Source organism: Bos indicus x Bos taurus, chromosome 9, assembly GCF_003369695.1.
Source record: "Bos indicus x Bos taurus breed Angus x Brahman F1 hybrid chromosome 9, Bos_hybrid_MaternalHap_v2.0, whole genome shotgun sequence".
Lineage (NCBI taxonomy): Eukaryota > Metazoa > Chordata > Mammalia > Artiodactyla > Bovidae > Bos > Bos indicus x Bos taurus.
The window spans coordinates 74,498,351-74,515,931 of NC_040084.1; the positions used below are offsets into that span (position 1 = coordinate 74,498,351).

The window sequence follows — 17,581 nt, forward strand, 5'->3', positions numbered from 1 at the left end:
ATGAAATGAAGTTTCACTATCCTTCAGAAGGTCCAGAAGAAATTCTGGAGGTCTTCAAAGTGAAGAGGAAGAATCAATAAACAATCAGTAAAGTTTTAGAAATTATTTCTGGATAAATTAATTATAGGGCCTCAGAAAAAATTTTTAAGCCAGTGATGAGTTTTACATTATGGATTTCGAATTCAACATTTCTATCACAATGTTACCTTTAAAGGTAACGGTCTTTAAAAGGACTTTTTGTCTAGGGACATAGAGGGGAATCTGAGGAGAAAAGATCATGTCAAGTCCTCATTGTGCCTTTACAGAATTTCAAACTGTGATATGGGAGTCAGAATACTTGAGTTAAAACGTGAGTTAAAACCAATGAACTTCATGAGTTTGGATGATCCATGGGTCCAATCTGGGAAAGGAAATATGCTGTTGAGAAGAAAACAAATCATTTCAAGCCTCTTTGAGTAGTAGGACTTGCCTCAGTAAAGAGACTGGACACATAGGATTTATAAGATGTAGGAGTTCAAGCATCCACTGGACTTGGCAATGAACCCTTTTTTAATGCCCTTGGAACTAAAGACTTACCTAGTAGGAACCAATGGAATACCAGTTGTAGCCAGTACCATCCCAACAGCTCCAGAGGCCTAAGTACCATCATTCCTGCCAACCAGTCCCCTTGCATTTTCAAAAGCAGCTCTGATGCTGGGAAAGATTGAAGGCAGGAGGAGAAATGGGAAACAGAGGATGAGATAGTTGGATGGCATCACCAACTCAATGGACATGAGTTTGAGAAACTCCAGGAGATAGTGAAGGAGAAGTGGAGTGCTGCAGTCCATGGGGTCACAAAGAGTCAGACATGACTTAGTGACTGAACAACATAAACACAGACAGGATCTCTAGTGCAGGAGTTCTCAGCCTTGGTCCTCCTGACCTTTCAGACAGGATAACTCTTCGCTGTGGACTACAGGGGAGGGGATGAGGCTTTAACAGCTTGGCAGCATCCCTGGCCTCTGCCTCCTGTATCTAATAGCACTGCCTGCAGACAGCCCCCTCCTCACAGTCAAGACCATTAAAAAAATTTTTTAAGGCACTGCCAAATGTCCCATGAGGGTCTGGGGCAAGATTACTTCTGGTTAAAGGAAATTACAACTCCGGTGGCACCAAATCCAGATTTCTTTTCTTCTTTCTGCACCTCTGAGCAGGGCTAGTATGGTAGGGAGGCTGGATGGCAAAGCACCTTTCCCAGGTGGGGGAAACATATTTGAATTGCTCCACTGTTCTACTATCTTTTTTCCCTTCCCAAAGACCTTACTGCCTCAGAGACGGACACAGAACTGATTCCATGGGAAAGGGAAGTCAAGGTTCACAACACTGGTACTGTGGATAATAAACACGCCCTCCACATTTCTCTCTGCTCACGTGTGACATAATGGCTGGTATGTGATTTGCCTAAATGTCTCAAGAAGTAGACAAATTCCCAATTCTGTCCAATTAAAGCAATGAAATGCATGACACAGAGTGTATGCTAGCCAAAGAAATATGTTGGTTATTAATTTGTTATTAAAATATCAATCCATTCCCACAATTCTATGCCTATACATTCAATGTGCCTATGCTAAGTCACTTCAGCTGTGTTTGACTCTTTGAGATACCATGGACGGTAGCCTGCCAGGCTCCTCTGTCCATGGGATTCTCCAGGTAAGAGTACTGGAGTGGGCTGCCAGGCCCTCCTCCAGGGGTACATTTAGTAGGGCTCCATAAATGTTAGAACTCATACCCTGAGTTATCTCACAACTCCTTTAAACAGAACAAAGACAGGAATCATGAATTTATCAAATAAAAAAATAACTCCTATTAGCAACTCGAAAAAAAAAATTCTTTCACTTCTTCCCTCAGAATCTTTATATCTATACTTTAGACTCAAATGTAGCTAGCTCAGTTATCTATCTTCCAGTTCATTGAAGATTAGAGGCACCCAGTTTTAAGAGGATAGGGCGGTGTTATATGAACCTCCTAGCTGTTCTCTGGCCGTCCAAATCCTGATTGCCAAAACCCAGTCATCAACACAGCTATGATGTTTCTAGAATACCAATCTGATCCTGTAACTCTTTTAGCGCCTCTGTTTTCTTGGCTCTTGGTGGTCTCAGACACTTGCTTTTCTCACCACACATCAGCAGCACTACTGGCTGCCTGTCTGCTTCGCCTTCTCCTCTCTGGCCTCATGGAGGATGGTGTTTGGCTGCATTTCCCTCGACTTGGCTCTCCTGTCCCCATCAGTTGTGTATATGCTGCCATTACTTCTTGAAGATTCCTCTCTTCCCTTCTTCTGGCTAACTACCACAAGCCTTTTCTCTACCTTCCATCAGCTTCTCAGGAACTCTCCACACTGCCTCCCTGCTGTGGATCCATCCTTCCACACTGCGACCAGCTGTGTGCACATCTGAGGTTTACAGGAAAGAGAAGGGCTGGTGGGGAAAAACTGCCTCACGTGACAGATTGCCATGTGCTGTGCTGTGCTTGTCGCTCAGTCATGTCCAACTCTTTGCCACCCTATGGACTGTAGCCTGCAAGGCTCCTCTGTCCATGGGATTCTCCAGGCAAGAATACTGGAGTGGGTTGCCATGCCCTCCTCCAGGGCATCTTTCCAACTCAGGGATCAAACCCAGGTTGCCCACCCTCCAAGTGGACCCTTTACTGTCTGAGCTTAAGCTATTATTTTCATGATTTCCTATGGCAATCTGTCTAAGCCATGCTTCCCTGGTGGCTCAGAGAGATTGCCATAGGAAATTATAAAAATAATAGCTTAAGCTTGTGGATGGCCTATTAAGTCAGTCATTATTCTAAGGTCCTACACATAAGGATTGGTCTGACCTCGCAAATCACCCTGTTATGCTAAGCTTACTGATGGGGAGACTCAGATATACAGAGTAATTTGGGTGAGCTAGTCAGTGGCAGACTCTCAGTCCCCACACTCTGCTCTATGGCAATCTCTGCCCTCCAGCTAGGTGACTTCTCACTTCCGAGCACCCGGGAGCATCAGACCACTGTCGCCTGCTTAGACAGGAAAGGACTGGTACCATGAGGAGAGAAGACAGGCGGGGAGAGACAGGAGGTGACACTGCATGGAGACAGTGCCCCACTCTCCCCTTAGGAACAACAGGGTGTAACTAAATGGCAGTGCATTCATCCAGAAAAACAGCTGAATGCTAACAAGAGAGGAAAGAGAATAGAGGGTTTTGTTATGTGACGAGTGGCTCAAGGAGATTTCTATGTCCCAGTGCATGGAGCAGTGGGTACGGTAATAATGTGGCATCTGAAACCATAGCTGCCCAGTGAGGGTCTTGGAAAGAGGCACATTTCTAACTACATGCATGGTTACTGTCATTTTCTCGACTACCAGTCTGTTTTTGGCTTCATTTTCAATAACCAGCAAAACTATCAATGCAGAATACTGGCAGATGGATGAAGGCTGTTCAACTTCCGAGAATGGAAATCACTTGGAAAGCTTAGCAAGTTTTACAACGGAATACGTGAATCCTGAGAAATTAAGGGGAAATGAATCTGTTTATTAAATCTAAACTATATCATCCTTAACAAATACAAAGTGTGATACATATTTTGTAATGGGAGCTGGTGAGTTATAAAATTGGCAGAGCAGCTGTAGAACTCTGAGGAATCCACCTTCTCCCCTCTGTGTGCTCATTTATTACCCGCTCACTGACTACCTGCTTTGCTCACCAGCCTCCTAAAATTGCTCTGTGGCTGAGATGATGCTTCATCAGCTCTCTGCTCCATCCTGAGTCCCAACATAAACCTTAAAACTGCAGAGGCCCTCGCCAGGGTAAAGCACGTAGGCAGCTCTTATCTCTGTTTTCTCCCATCTAATCTGCTCACTTACCACTCTGCTTCTTCCTTGTTCTTCTTTCTTTCCTATTTCCATCCCACCCCCCTCACCCCCTGCCTTAACTTTTTGGCTACTAAGAGAAAAACCAGTTCTTAAAAAATAGGATCTTTCAAGCTGAAGCCAAGAATTCTATGACTGTTTGGGAAAAGCATCTTGGGAACTTGTTTGGGAAATCAGCGATGTTTAGAAGATGGCCCCTCTCATCCACCCGTTCTGCACTTCAGCTGTAACATTTTCAGCCTCCTTGTTCCCTTCAGACTGGCTGCCACAGTGAGAACTGGCACTGGCCAATCTATCCTGTTACTGTCCTGAGTTGAGTGGTTTTAGTACACTGACAGACTCAAGCCCGAAGTCCAGGGGAGATTCTGTCAGTAACCAAGAAGCTCTGTTTAGTCCTGAATGGTGGGTTTTCTCTCCAGTTCCAGAGCTTGTTGCTATACCTGTGCTCCTAAGTGTGTAGTTACACCACCTATCAGATTGAATAGTTGGTGAATCTATTATGCAGGTGTTAAACACATTGTACCCTTCTAAAGCTGTCTGTCCATTTTATCTTCATTTCAAAAATCTGAACAGAAGGCTAGCATATACTTGAACTCTTGGTGAAATTTAAATGTGAATAAACTAGGATATTCATAGATAGAAGAATTCTATGAGACATCTGGTAATGTTTCCACCTTTTTTTTTTTTTTTAAACAAGAGAATTGGGTGATCCAACTTTGTTTTGCACTTCTTAACAGGGGGAGGTGTGTGTATGTGTGTGCATGTAATGATGAATATATAAATATATAGATGAAGATCTAGTTGTTCTATCAAATAATTGAGAGAACATGGGTAGACTAAGCCTTTAGGCTGAAAAGATAATGCTCTTATAGTGTATTATCATTATTTATAAGAATTTAAAATATGTTTCTAAACATATTTTACACATAAAACTTTTTTATTAAAAAAATCACATATACTGTATTTTATTACCTCAATTATCAAAATGGCACAGTTTAAAATCTTGTTATTTGGTAGAATTTAGTGTTTATCTACTATAAAATACTGAGACCATGGCTATTGCTATTTTAAGGGGCAAATACTGAGAAATAGGGAGAAGAAAATGGCACCCACTCCAGTATTCTTGCCTGGAGAATCCCATGGACAGAGGAGTCTGGTGGGTACAGTCCATGTGGTCACAAGGAGTCGGACGGACATGACTGAGCGACTTTCACTTCACTTAGAAATAGATTTCATTTGTTTCATATTTAGTTGAAAAGTAAAAGCAGATTCATTTTATAAAGGAATTTATGCTTTTTGTTGAAGTTTTCAATAGCTACATATCAGATTTGTTACACATAACTCATTAAAAGACCCAGTTTCTCAGCTCATTATCTTCTACAAATTGATTTAATCATGGCCAGTCTTATTTGAAAATATGTGAACTGCTTCTAACCCCAATATCAGTCTAGGAATACTGTAGCCTACCACTTTTTCCAAGATCCCTTCTTTATCTTAATTCTTGTTTATTTTTCCTCATTTCCTTTGGGTTCAACAAGTAATAGGCTTTGGGAGAATATTTGTTAATTTCAACCGTTATATAGTGACCAGCACTCTGTTTTCTTTTCCTTCCCAATAGATATCTTGGCTCATTCTCTTTCCCGTTTAGGTTGTCCTCAGAGGCCATAATCTTTAAGATCCTGGAAGAAGAAAATTCTGTTTTTCAGCCCCCCATTTATTAGTACCTTGGATAGTGACAAAAGCTACAAGAGTTGGTTATTTAGGAAAACTCACTCAATTCAGTTAAAAATGTACTCCACACACAAATGTTTTCTTTCAGGGAGTACGTTATAGCAATGCTTGTCTGTTTCTCAAAATCCATATTTGCACTGCCCTGGAATCTTCCATGACCTCAAATTGCGGAAACAATTTTCTTTCATGTCAACACTTCCCAGGAAGGGACAAAGCTATACTTAACAAATGAGATACTTTTAGTTTACACTGAAATCTTTCCCCTTAGCTGTAATCAAACTTGCTCAAGCCTCTTCCTACCCAACTCTAGGCATGTCACCAGCTATAACCAGTTTTCCTGTGCCACTTGTGAAGCACGTTAGTTTAAGGATTAATTGTAACAAAAAATCGCTATGCTTGAGGCAACAGTTCTAATACTAAACACTTTAGCAAAATCAAGTTTTCAGGTCTAGATTTTGGGTGCTGAAACTGCTAAAAAGGGTCAGCTATTTTTCAGTGGGAAAAAAAAAAGTCTCTGCCAAAATTCTCTAAGCATTTTTAATGACTTCTCAAAAATTTAAATGTCCACATCCATGTGGGAAATTTGTAAACAAATATCATCTGAACTTTCCATCTTTTGTTGTCAATTCCTGTAAGTTAATTACAATGTATTTTAGAGAGGATTTCACTGCCAGTGGAGGATTAATGGGGTAGTCTGACAGCTGGAGTCCTGAATTAGATCAGAAATTAAAATAAGGAACTTGACCTAGTTTCTAAAGGGATATTTGTTAATTTTCTCAACCCAAACCAATGCAATCTTTCAGGTATTTGCCTTCAGAATCTGGAGCCAAAATGTCAAAGGTTTTATTGCAGAGAACTAAAATATACATCCATACATGCAAGGAACTCTTGTAAAACACAACTTTGAATTTACGAAAACAATTTGACGTTTCCTTTTTTTGTACAGTCGACCTTCTATAGCTGCACGTTCTATATCCGTGGATTCAACCAACCACACACAGAAAATCATCCTCAAAAAAAGAAACCCAGGAAGTTTCAAAAAGCAAAACTTGAATTTGCCACATATTGTGCATTGTATTTATAACTATTTACTTAGCATTTGCATTGTATTAGGCATTATACGTAATCAAAGGTGATTTAAAGTATACAGAGGATGTGCTAGGTTATGCAAATACTATGCTATTAAATATCAGGAAATTGCACATTTGTGGATTCTGGTATCCCTGAAGCCGGATTTGTGTCCTAGAACCAAGCCTCTGTGGATACTGAAGAATGACCATATTCCAGACTATGAGCACTCACTCCTCTCCCACTTTCCAGCTCCAGACATTACACCGTCCTCAGGAGAAATGTCATAAAGAAGTTGGGGAATGGAGGGATGTAAAAATGTCAAGTGTGATATATCCAAAGTACAAATTCTTATTTTATAATCTAATTTACATGCAAGATCAGACTATAAAACATTTATGGCCCTGTGGCAAATCACTAGGAAACAAGAGTATTCAAGTTTTGCAGCTTTCTGCTATGACACAGAATAGAGTTTAGTCTACTTGGAAAATCTCAATGGCTCAGGGGGTAAAGAATCCCCCTGCAATGCAGGAAACACAGGAGACCTGGGTTCAATCCCTCAGTCAGGAAGACCCCCTGGAGGAGGAAAGGCAACCCTTGCCTGAGAAATCCCATGGACAGAGGAGCCTGGCAGGCAATAGCCCACTGAGTCACAAAGAGTCAGACAAGACTGAGCACATGGCGCATGCACACGTGACACACCAGGCAGACAGCTTAGTCTCAAACAAGCATCACCACTTCATCTCCACCGTCAGCTTCAAAACCGGTCTCACCACTGCCAGTCTCTCCTCTTTAATTCCTGTGATCCATTAGACTAGTTGCCTTAAAAACCGGCTTCAGCAGCTTATTCCCCTGCTCAAGTATCTATCATGTCTCCCAAATACCTTCCCAATTAAAGCACGGCAATGTTTCCACTGACTTTGAGAATTTTTTCCCATGGCTCCCTCAGATAGCCCATGTTTTTACAAAATGGATGCATTTGCTGTCCCTTTGACATGTCTCGGGATTTCCTTTCCTTTCCCTTTCCTGTTCACTTCTTCTTCCTGTGTGGAATGTCTCTTCAGTCATCTCTGTTAAGAAGCAAGGCAAATACCCTCATCCTCTATGAATTCTATCTGGATTCTCCCCAGACAGAAGAGCTTGCCCCCATCCTAAGCCAAAAACACATCAATTACACTTCTCTAACAGCACTGCCTTCAGAGGGGAGTTATCAGACTCATCCATCTACTTCTTCAAAGGCTCTCTGGGTAACTAAAGCTCAAGAAACACACTAAACTGCAATGACGTAGCTTCTAGTTATATAGGTCAATTTCAGTGCTGCTGCTGCTGCTGCTAAGTCGCTTCAGTCGTGTCCGACTCTGTGCGACCCCATAGACGGCAGCCCACCAGGCTTCCCCGTCCCTGGGATTCTCCAGGCAAGAACACTGGAGTGGGTTGCCATTTCCCTCTCCAATGCATGAAAGTGAAAAGTGAAAGTGAAGTCGCTCAGTCGTGTCCTACTCCTCACGACCCCATGGACTGCAGCCCACCAGGCTTCTTCGTCCATGGGATCTTCCAGGCAGAAGTACTGGAGTGGGGTGCCATTGCCTTCTCTGATTTCAGTGCTATTGGAGTATATATTTCAGAAGATTATAAATTAGATGATAAACATTAAGTGTAGAAAACAGAAAATAAAAATAGGCACAAAATATTTAAGATAAGTTGCAATCTCAAAATTCAGATATTACCACTGTTAACATTTTAGTTATTTGCTCCTGAAGATTTTTTAATCTTTAATTTGCATATATATTAAACAAAAAAAAGGAAGCTTTTTACATAATATTATCTTGGAATCTATTTTATACTCTGGACATTTTCCCAGGTCAACTATGTTCCAAATAAACCATTGTTAATGGTTGCACCCATTCCAGTCCATCTTAGTTCGCTGATTCCTAGAATGTCGACGGTCACCTTAGAAGAAATGGAGTAGCCATCATGATCAACAAAAGAGTCTGAAATGCAGTACTTGGATGCAATCTCAAAAACGACAGAATGATCTCTGTCCATTTCCAAGGCAAACCATTCAATATCACAGTAATCCAGGTCTATGCCCCAACCAGTAATGCTGAAGAAGCTGAAGTTGAACAGTTCTATGAAGACCTACAAGACCTTTTAGAACTAACACCCAAAAAAGATGTCCTTTTCATTATAGTGGACTGGAATGCAAAAGTAGGAAGTCAAGAAACACAGGGAGTAACAGGCAAATTTGGCCTTGGAACACACTGGTCATAGCAAACACCCTCTTCCAACAACACAAGAGAAGACTCTACACATGAACATCACCAGATGGTCAACACTGAAATCAGACTGATTATATTCTTTGCAAAGATGGAGAAGCTCTATACAGTCAGCAAAAGCAAGACCGGGAGTTGACTGTGGCTCAGATCATGAACTCCTCATTGCTAAATTCAGACTTAAATTAAAGAAAGTAGGGAAAACCACTAGACCATTCAAGTATGACCTAAATCAAATTCCTTATGATTATACAGTGGAAGTGAGAAATAGATTTAAGGGACTAGATCTGATAGAGTGCCTGATGAACTATGGACTGAGGTTCGTGACATTATACAGGAGACAGGGATCAAGACGATCCCCATAGAAAAGAAATGCAAAAAAGCAAAATGGCTGTCTGAGGAGGCCTTACAAATAGCTGTGAAAAGAAGAGAAGCAAAAAGCAAAGGAGAAAAGGAAAGATATAAGCATCTGAATGCAGAGTTCCAAAAAATAGCAAGGAGAGATAAGAAAGCCTTCCTCAGCAATCAATGCAAAGAAATACAGGAAAACAACAGAATGGGAAAGACTAGAGATCTCTTCAAGAAAATTAGAGATACCAAAGGAACATTTCATGCAAAAGATGGGCTCGATAAAGGACAGAAATGGTATGGACCTAACAGAAGCAGAAGATATTAAGAAGAGGTGGCAAGAATACACAGAAAAACTGTACAAAAAAGATCTTCATGACCCAGATAATCACGATGGTGTGATCACTCACCTAGAGCCAGACATCCTGGAATGTGAAGTCAAGTGGGCCTTAGAAAGCATCACTACGAACAAAGCTAGTGGAGGTGATGGAATTCCAGGGGAGCTATTTCAAATCCTGGAAGATGATGCTATGAAAGTGCTGCACTCAATATGCCAGCAAATTTGGACAACTCAGCAGTGGCCACAGGACTGGAAAAGGTCAGTTTTCATTCCAATTCCAAAGAAAAGCAATGCCAAAGAATGCTCAAACTACTGCACAACTGCACTCATCTCACACGCTAGTAAAGTAATGCTCAAAATTCTCCAAGCCAGGCTTCAGCAATACGTGAACCATGAATGAACTTCCAGATGTTCAAGCTGGTTTTAGAAAAGGCAGAGGAACCAGAGATCAAATTGCCAACATCCGCTGGATCATGGAAAAAGCAAGAGAGTTCCAGAAAAACATCTATTTCTGCTTTATTGACTATGCCAAAGCCTTTGACTGTGTGGCTCACAATAAACTGTGGAAAATTCTCAAAGAGATGGGCATGCCAGACCACCTGACCTGCCTCTTGAGAAACCTATATGCAGGTCAGGAAGCAACAGTTAGAACTGCACATGGAACAACAAATTGGTTCCAAATAGGAAAAGGAGTTCGTCAAGGCTGTATATTGTCACCCTGCTTATTTAACTTCTATGCAGAGTACATCATGAGAAACGCTGGGCTGGAAGAAGCACAGCTGGAATCAAGACTGCCAGAAGAAATATCAATAACCTCAGATATGCAGATGACACCACCCTTATGGCAGAAAGTGAAGAGGAACTAAAAAGCCTCTTGATGAAAGTGAAAAAGGAGAGTGAAAAAGTTGGCTTAAAGCTCAACATTCAGAAAACGAAGATCATGGCATCTGTTCCCATCACTTCATTGGAAATAGATGGGGAAACAGTGGAAACAGTGTCAGATTTTCTTTTCTGGGGCTCCAAAATCACTGCAGATGGTGACTGCAGCCATGAAATTAAAAGATGCTTACTCCTTGGAAGGAAAGTTATGACCAACCTAGATAGCATATTCAAAAGCAGAGACATTATTTTGCCAACAAAGGTCCGTCTAGTCAAGGTTATGGTTTTTCCAGTGGTCATGTATGGATGTGAAAGTTGGACTGTGAAGAAAGCTGAGTGCCGAAGAATTGATGCTTTTGAACTGTGGTGTTGGAGAAGACTCTTGAGAGTCCCTTGGACTTCAAGGAGATCCAACCAGTCCATTCTAAAGGAGATCAGTCCTGGGTGTTCTTTGGAAGGAATGATGATAAAACTGAAACTCCAACATTTTGGCCACCTCATGCGAAGAATTGACTCATTGGAAAAGACTCTGATGCTGGGAGGGATTGGAGGCAGGAGGAGAAGGGGACAACAGAGGATGAGATGGCTGGATGGCATCACCAACTCAATGGACATGAGTTTGGGTAAACTCCACGAGTTGGTGATGGACAGGGAGGTCTGGCGTGCTGCGAATCATGGGGTCGCAAAGAGTCGGACACGACTGAGCAACTGAACTGAACTGAATGGGTTGCACAATACTGAAATAACACAATATATGTAGCGGACTCTCCAACTTTTAAGTTGTTTCTCATTCCTTGATATTATTAACAAGGTTGACTATAGAGTTTCACAAATCTTAACAATGTCTGAAGGACAAATTCTAAAACAGAATTGCTGAACCTTTGGTTAGGAATGTTTTAAAATGGTTTCGAATTTTTAAATGATACATTTCACCAAAGAGAGCCTTTTCCACCGTATCCTCAGATAGTAGCAATACATTCACTAGTTCATTTGTTATCTGACAAGTACTTACTATGTGCCAGGCAATGTTCAAGACTCTTCCATCCCATGGATGTAGATGAACAATGCATGAGACAAGAGATCGATAAATCAGATCAACATTGGCAATGAAACAATACTGGGTGGGACAGGAGATGCCAGGTAGAATGACCAGGGAGGGGTTTCTGAGGAAGTAGCAGTACAGAAGGTTAAGGAGGATCCACTCAGCCCAAAAGCCAAGGAAAGGGAGTTTCAAAGAGAGACAGAGGGATGAGTAAGTGTAAAGGTCCTGAGGCCAGGGTGAGCAATGAGGATTAAGAGAATGAAAAGAAAATCAACTGGATTAAAATGTGGTCAGAAGGAAGAAAAGCAGCGAACTGCAGCTCATAAAAAATCCAAATTATCCAAATGTATCACTAAGTTGTGTCTGTCTCTTTGCAACCCTTTGGACTGTAGCCTGTCAGGTTCCTCTGCCATGGGGTTTCCCAGGCAAGAATAGAATACTAGAGCGGGTTGGCATTGCCTCCTCCAGGGGGTCTGCCCAACCCAGGGATAGAACCTGTGTCTCCTGTATTGCAGGTGGATTCTTTACCCATGTGAACCATCGGGGAAGATTCTAATTGTAGTTCATAATAAGGATTTTAATATAATTTTTTAATTTTTTTTTAATTTTTTATTTTATCTTTAAACTTTACAATATTGTATTAGTTTTGCCAAATATCGAAATGAATACTAAAATTGATGGGAAGCCAGCCACTGGCAAGCGACAAGTTTTAAGCAGAGAAGAGCCAGAATCAGATCTATAATTTTAAAAGGTCACTAGCTGCTGTGTAGAAGGACATTGACTGGGGGCTGAGGTGTCCATGGAAGGGCAAGACCAGCTCAGTTACTAATGATACAATCTGGGGCGAGCACATACGATTTGTACCAGGAATGGTGATGGACATAAGTAAACAGGTTTGATATATTTTGGAGGTAATGCCAACAGGACTCATTGATGGATTCGATGTGGAAGGAAAAATTAAACATGACATGTAGGCATTTGGTTGAACATCTATTAAGACAGAGCTGACTGAGGATCAAACATGCTTCAGGAGAACAGAATTATCATATGACTCAGGAATTCCATTCCTGAGTCATATACATGCCCCTCCCACAAAAAAAAAAAAAAAAACCCAAACACTCCATTAATTGAAAAAGATACACGAACCCCAATGTTCATAGCCGCATTGTTTGCAATTGCCACCCTATGGAAGTACCTTATGTGTCCATCAACAGATGAATGGATAACGAAGATGTGGTATATAAATACAATGGAATACTACTCAACCATAAAAAGAAAGAAATTTTGCCATTTGCAACAACATGTGGACTTAGAAGGCATTATAATAAGTGAAGTAAGTCAAACAGAGAAAGACAAATACTGTATGATCTTATACACGGAATCTAAAAAGGACAACAAAGTAGTGAATAAACAAAAAAGCAGCAGACACAGATACACAGAACAAAGTAGTGGTTATCACTGGGGAGAGCGGTAGGGGAAGGGGCAGCACAGAGGTAGTGAGAAAAGGGGTTAGTCTGGGATTATATGAAGCCATGTATGTGAAACTTTTCAAAACCACGATGCACTGCAGAATTTAAAGAATCTTTCATTCAACAATAATTTTTTTAAATTTTATTTTATTTTTAAACTTTACAATATTGTATTAGTTTTGCCAAATATCGAAGTGAATCCGCCAATAATAATTTTTTTAAAAAAACATCAAAATTTAAAATCTGTGATGTGATAAGCCAGGATGCTATCACATTATTTTTCTCTATTTTGCATCTTCTTGTACATACAAGTTTTTCTGATTTTTTTTTTTACTATGTCTTTATACATAAACTTGAATTGTACATTAGATTGTAAAGGGAACTGCTCAAAGTTAGGAATGGTTTTAAAGCTTTGATACCTAGCACCGAAAATAATTTCCTGGATGGCATTACCAATTTCCTCTCACCAACACTGTGCAAGAATTACTACCAAGTTGCACTGCTTATTCTCACTAGAAACAAATAAAAATAAATCTTGGCATACTATTTATTAAAGGTTGTAAACGTAAGTAATATCATTGAGCCTATAAGAGAATTAGCATTTTTGGAGAAAGTATTAGTACTAATTTAAAATAAGTATTGCCAGTACATGTTAGATCTAAAAAAAGCATTCCTGTTGAAAACAGCAAGGGCTCAAACTATAGCTATGACTATTAGTGACTATTAGGTACTGAAAACAAGTCAACTTTGAGTTGTTACTGGTCTCTAAATTTTCTTTAAAATAATAAATATACTGCTACAGATCATTGTGTTGAAGTTCCTGAGATTTAAAAAATCTGCTAAAAAATGCACCAGAGGTTTTGGTATAAAAAATTACAGTTATTAGGCTTCCCTGGTGGCTCAGTGGTAATGAATCTGTCTGTTGATTCAGGAGACATGGGTTCAATCCCTGATCCGTGAAGATCCCACATGCCGCAGAGCACAGCCCATGAACCATAACTATTGAGCCCATGCTCTAGAGCCCGGGAACCTCAACTACTGAGCCCATGTGCCACAACTACGAAGCCCACATTCGCGGAGCCCAGGTTCCTCAATGAGAAGCCAGCACACCACAACTAGGGAGCAGCCCCCAGTTGCCACAACTAGAGAGAAGTCCAAGCAGCAACACAGACCCAAACAGCCAAAAATAAACAAAATCATCAAAAATCACAATTATTATAGAAGGTATATGATAAGGCTGGTCTAGTCAACTTAATCTGGTATGCACTATCAAAAGATCCTGCGTGGCTTCTGTCACTAGCATGTATGTGACATGAAGCAAGTCATTACTCTCCAGAGTTGCACTGTCCAATATAGTAATCACCAGCCACATGCAATGATGCAATGTCTTAGTATACACACACATACACACGTAACTTCACAGAGCTTGACCTGCTGACAGCCTAGAGGTAACCATGAGCACAGCTAGCGCATTTCTTCAGCCATGAGCACAGCTAGCACCCAAATCTTGGATTATAAAATATCATTTTCCACTGTAACGAACCAGGGCTCTCCTACAATAATGGCAGATTGCAAGGCTGAGTCAAAAAGAAAGATGAGTTGATAACATCTTGTGCCAGAGGAGAAAGATGTGCTTAAAGAATAATAAAGATGCATTAAAAGGAGACAGGAGCCAGCCTCAAAGGGATCCCACTGGCCAAATCTGGGACAGTTTGAGCATCAGAATAAATACACAAAAGTGTTCAAATCTACAGAGTAAAATAAATATCCATGAGTCCACACTGGTAAACAAGTAAGAGAAAGGAAAGGTCTTCCCTACAGTAGAAAGCTAACTAGTAAATGTAGAGGGAATGGTGAATTAGAAAATTACTATTTGGCAACCAACTGTTTCAGGCAAGAATCACTGATTCTAAAACTGAGATGAATATAAGAGGAAGAACAGAATATTTACACAGCCTCAAGTACCTCCCCACAAGACATGTATTAATTACAAAGCAAGATAAGTAAGCTGATAGTGGAGAAACCTGGAAGACATCACCTTCACACAGTGATGCAGGGTATCACCAGAATTGGGATAAATCAACACTGTGACTCGTGGCAGATAAACTGAGGACTAAGTACCACTTCTCTGGCATTCCTGCCAGACATATGTAACCTAAATCCAACCATGAGGAAACATTAGGCAAACCCCATTTGAGAATATCCTACAAAAATAACTGGCCTGAATGCTTTAAAAATGTAGCATGAACTACTGACTCAGAGAAAGAATGACTGGGAGGAAGTGAGAGTCAACAGGCACAATAACTGAATACAATGCATGACCCTGGCTCATCTTCTGCTATAAAGGACATCTCTGGAATAAATGGTGAAATATGAGTAAGGTCTGCAGCTTAGACAACACTGTTCTATCAGTGATAATCTTAACTGTGATAAATGGAATATGGTAATGGGCTTCCCAGGCGGTGCAGTGGTAAAGAATCTGCCTGCCAGTACAGGAGACGCAAGAGATGTGGGTTTTTTATCCTTGGGTCGGGAATATCCCCTGGAAGAGCAAATGGCAACCCACTCCAGTATTTTCACCAAGAAAATTCCATGAACAGAGGAGTCTGGCGGGCTACAGTCCATGGGGCCACAAAGAACTGGACACAACTGAGTGACTGAACACGCACACACAAGCACATATGGCTATATAAAAGACAATGCTTGCTTTTAAAAAGGAGAGAGAAAGGATTAAAAAGAAATCTTCCAAAATGTTAATATTTGGAGAATCTGAGTGAAGGGCACATGGGAATTCCTAGCAGTACTATGACTACAACTTTTCAGCTTTTCTGTAGTTCTGACACTGTGTGGGGGTAAAATTTTTTTAAAAACCAAGGCTACTGAATTCCTATTTGTTCTTGATAGTTTTAAAAAATTAATGTAACTTCTGACTCATTTACTAACAGGAACATTAATTAAAACTGGAAAAATCTGAATGTAAAACACAAAGCTTTCTGAAAATATACTATATATAATATATAATATTTTCTTCAAATTAGAGTATAAGATACACAGCAAAAGCAAGCACCTTACCTATTTTATTCTTCCTTCCAATTATAACTGTCTTGGTATAAAATGCAGATGAAATTTAAAAATCTATTCCTTTATACAGTGGTCCACCCTCAGATATTTTTAACCTTTTTTTTTTCTTCCAGAAGAAAAAAATTCAATTTGTTTTGACCAGATGGTTAAAAAAAAAACCTTTCATATGCTTAATGTTAAACTGGCTAAAAATAAATAGGAAAATTGAGCAAAGAGCAATTTGAGGGTGAACTAGCTGGCCCTTTGTGGTAGAAGGAAATGGAATCTGGTATCCGGAGCAGCAGGACATGAGCTGGGAGAATTTCAGGGAGCAATTTCCCGACACCATGCATCAATTGACTTGAGATTCTTATTAACTCAAGCTAAGCCCTGAAATCTAAGTCCAGCTCTACTAAATCAGCATTCCCCTCCCAGGAACAAGACAGACCTCAAATCTGGCTCAAAAACTGTTGTTAAACAAAAAGCCAAAAAAAAAAAGCTTTTCATACTTTTTCCCCTAAAGTAAGATAAAAGCTAACGAAATATTCTCTTAAAAAGTAAAATAGCATGATTTTGAATTAGGGAGTAGAAGCTACTTTAGTTGGATCTTAGCATCATTTAGCATGTTATGATTATCAGAGCCAATTGTAATTACAGAAAACAATCTCATTTCTTTCTCCCCATTTCCTTCTCTTCTCTGAAATGATCATTCAGTATATAAGGATTTATGTATTTAGTGTTGTCTTTGCCAGCTAAATTAACAAATTTTAGACTGAATTCCTCTGCTTCCTTTGTCAATAACTCACACAAAAGAAATACCTAGGTAGAGGAAGTGTTTCTTAATCTACTATGTGATGTGTTTTATGTATGCATATGCTTGAGTAGTTATATACTTAAAAAACTGGGAGATAAAAGAAATCTTAACTATTTAAGTGATTCTTTAACTGTAACTCATATGATGATATTCTTAATCACTTATTAAAAACTTATACTATTGCTAAAGAGCGTGCCTCAAGTGATGTTTCTCACAACTGGGGTTCTGATGTAAATGCACTTGGAAAACAGCATGAACTAATTCTTATTTTGAAGAATTACAACATATATTAAATGTTGTGAGGAAGCCCTTAGTAAGTAACCAATTTAATAAGGGTCTCCCAAATTTACTTGACCAAAGGTCTTTTTGGGGGGCAATATTTATTAATCTGGGGTAGGTCTGGGTTACGTTTTATAAGTCTGGGTTACATTTACAAATGTCATTACAGTGTTTAAAAGTTAAGATTGTTAAAGGCTCCTCTTTAATAGACACAAATAATGCTATTTCAACATGACATTTCTCTTAAAAGGAAAACTATGTAGCAGTAAATTCTCTTTGTAGGTCAAGCGTACTGGGATAGCATATTGATCATGAATTTAGGGGAAATCAAATTTAGAGGTCACCTGATTGCCTTAATAGAGCATAACTAAATTTGATGACTT

At 39.9% G+C, this 17,581-nt stretch overlaps 1 protein-coding gene across 10 annotated transcripts in view; it reads right to left on the reverse strand.

Moving 5' to 3' along the window:
• The window catches only part of MAP7 (microtubule associated protein 7), a 176,818-nt gene that overhangs the window by 99,431 nt on the left and 59,806 nt on the right, over positions 1–17,581 (reverse strand). The window lies entirely within an intron of this gene.